A 3581-nucleotide genomic window follows, 5' to 3' on the forward strand; every position below is an offset into this window, starting at 1 on the left:
TGATTGAGATTGTGATGGCCTGAGATGTTCTGGTGATACAAGTACTAAGCATTAAAGACCAAGTTTCTAATTCCTTCATTTAAAGACACAACATATATTTAAGTGAAAAATAAGTGACAGTAAATAATATTTATTAATGCCTTAAGCACAATTTCACTACAGCCAAAAAGAGATTTATTTAAACGCAACTATATTCTTATATATTTATATATTTATGATTATTATATTAATATTATTATAATAATATAAACTCATAATAATAATAATAATAATAATAATAATATTATTATTATTATTATTATTATTAGGCTTTAGTATTTTTAATAATTATCGTGGGGTTTGTATACAATGCATTTATAATATTAGTCCCTTTTATTTATTATTACCTAACGCTTTAATACTAAAATCCCAAGGGATTATGAACCAACGAGAATAATATTAAACAAAAAGGACAAATATTATAAACCCAAGGAACTAATAAACCCAACTCTTTAATATTATAAACCTAAGGAATTAGTGAACCCAACGGATAAATATTAAAAACCTAATAGATCAAGAAGCCCAAGGAATTAATATTACAAACACAACAGAAACATAAAGATGACCATGATTGATATTATAAACCCAAGTTAGTAATAAACCCAAAGGATTAATACTAAAACCCCAAGGGATTATGAACTGAAGAAAATAATGTTCAACCCAAGGGACTAATATTATAAACCCAAAATTGGTAATCCCTAATATAAATATTAGAAAGAAAAAAAAAACATGGCTTATTTTCATGGTGAGACAATCCTTGTCACAATGTTACATTCAACCGTGGTTGGCCATGGTTGCTTATGATTGACAATGGTTGACCATGATCGATATTATAAACCTAAGGGAATAATAAATGCAAGGCATTGATATTATAAACCCCAAGGAATAATAAAACTAAGGTATTAATATGAAAACCCCAAGGGATTATGAACCCAAGGGAATAATATTAAACCCATGGGACTTATATTATAAACCCAACATTGTTAAACCTAAATATAAGCACTACAAACACTAAAATAAGCATGGTTTATTTTCATGGTGAGTCAATCTTTGTCAAAATGTGACATTCAACCAAGGAACTAATATAATAAAACCAACATTGGTAAACCCTACTACAAATGCTAAAATAAACATGGTTTATTTTGATGGTGAGACAATTCTTGTCACAATGCGACATTCAACCATAGTTGACGATGTTTATCTATGATTAACAATGGTTTACCATGATTTATATTATCAACCAAAGGGAATGAAAAACCTAAGGGATTGATATTATAAACCCAAATGAATAATAAACCCAAGGGATAAATACTAATACCCAAGGGATTATGAAGCCAAGTGAAAAATATTAAACCCACATGACAAATATTATAAACTTCACATCAAGTAAAGGCAAATATCAATACTACGAACACTAAAATAAACATAGTTTATTTTGATGGTGAGACAATCCTTGTCACAATGCGACATTCAAACATGGTTCACCATGTTTGGCTATGACTTATATTAGAAACCTAATGGAATAAAAAAACCCAAATTTTGATATTATAAACCGAAGGGAGTAATACTAAAACCCTATGGGAAAATGAACCCAAGGGAACAATATTAAGCCCAAGGGACTAATATTATAAACCCAATATTTGTAAACCCAAATATGAATACTACAACCACTAAAATAAACATTTTTTATTTTCATGGTGAGACAATCTTTGTTAAAATGTGACATTCAAACATGGGACTAATATTAATGGTTTATTTTGATGGTGAGACAATTCTTGTCACAATGCGACATTCAACCATGATTGACCATGTTTGGCTATGATTGGCAATAGGTTTAAATGATTGATATTATAAACCAAATGGAATAATGAACCCAAGGAATTGATATTATAAACCTAAAGGAATAATAAACCCAAGGGATTAATACTAAAAGCCCAAGGGATTATAAACCCAAGGGGATAATAAAACCAAGGTATTGATATAATAAACCTAAAGGAATAATAAACCCAAGGGATTATTATTTATTTTCATGGTGAGACAATCGTTGTCACAATGTGACATTGAACCATGGTTGGCTATGATTGACAATGATTTACCATGATCGATATTATAAACCGAAGGGAATAATAAACCCATGGGATTAATATTATAAACCCAACATTGTTAAAACCAAATATAAACACTAAAATAAACATGGTTTATTTTCATGGTGAGTCAATCTTTCTAAAAATGCCATTCAACCAAGGGACTAATATTGTAAAACCAACATTGGTAAACCCAAATATAAATACTACAAACACTAAAATAAACATGGTTTATTTTGATGGTGAGACAATTCTTGTCACAGTGCGACATTCAACCATGATTGACCATGTTTGGCTATGATTGACAATGGTTTACAATGATTGATATTATAGACCAAATGCAATAATGAACCCAGGGGATTGATATTATAAACCCAAATGAACAATAAACCTAAGGGATTAATACTAAAACCCCAATGAACAATAAACCCAAGGGATTAATACTAAAAGCCCAAGGGATTACGAACCCAATGGAATAATATTAAATCGAAGGGCCTAATAGTATATACCCAATAACATTGAAGCATGGGACTAATATTATAAACCAAACGTTGCTAAACCCAAATATAAATACTACAAACACGAAATAAACAACTTTTATTTTGATGGTGAGACAATTCTTGTCACAATGCAACACTCAACCATGATTGACCATATTTGGCTATGATTGGAAATGGTTTACAATTATTGATATTATAAACCAAATGGAATAATCAACCCAAGGGATTGATATCATAAACCCAAATGAAAAATAAACCCAAGGGATTAATACTAAAACTCCAATGGACAAGAAACCCAAGGGATTAATACTAAAACCCTAAGGGATTATAAACCCAAGGGAATAATAAACCCAAGGTATTGATATAGTAAACCCAATGGATTATTATTTATTTTCATGGTGAGACAATCATTGTCACAATGTGACATTGAACCATGGTTGGCTATGATTGACAATGGTTTACCATGATCGATATTATAAACTGAAGGGAATAATAAACCCAAGGGATTGATATTATAAAACTAAAGGAATAATAAACAAAGGGATCAATACTAAAACCCCAAGGGTTTATGAACCCAAGGAAATAATATTAAACCCATGGGACTAATATTATAAACCCAACATTGTTAAGCTTAAATATAAACACTACAAACACTAAAATTAACATGGTTTATTTTCATGGTGAGTCAATCTTTGTCAAAATTCGACATTCAACCAAGGGAATAATATTATAAAACCAACATTGGTAAACCCAAATATAAATACTACAAACACTAAAATAAACATGGTTTATTTTGATGGTGAGACAATTCTTATCACAATGCGACATCCAACCATGATTGACCATGTTTGGCTATGATTGACAATGGTTTACAATGATTGATATTATAAACCAAATGCAATAATGAACCCAAAGGATTGATATTATAAACCCAAGTGAACAATCAACCCAAGGGATT

Source organism: Pinus tabuliformis, chromosome 6 (genome assembly GCF_031772625.1).
Source record: "Pinus tabuliformis cultivar Carrire ecotype Pingquan chromosome 6, CPIR1, whole genome shotgun sequence".
NCBI lineage: Eukaryota > Viridiplantae > Streptophyta > Pinopsida > Pinales > Pinaceae > Pinus > Pinus tabuliformis.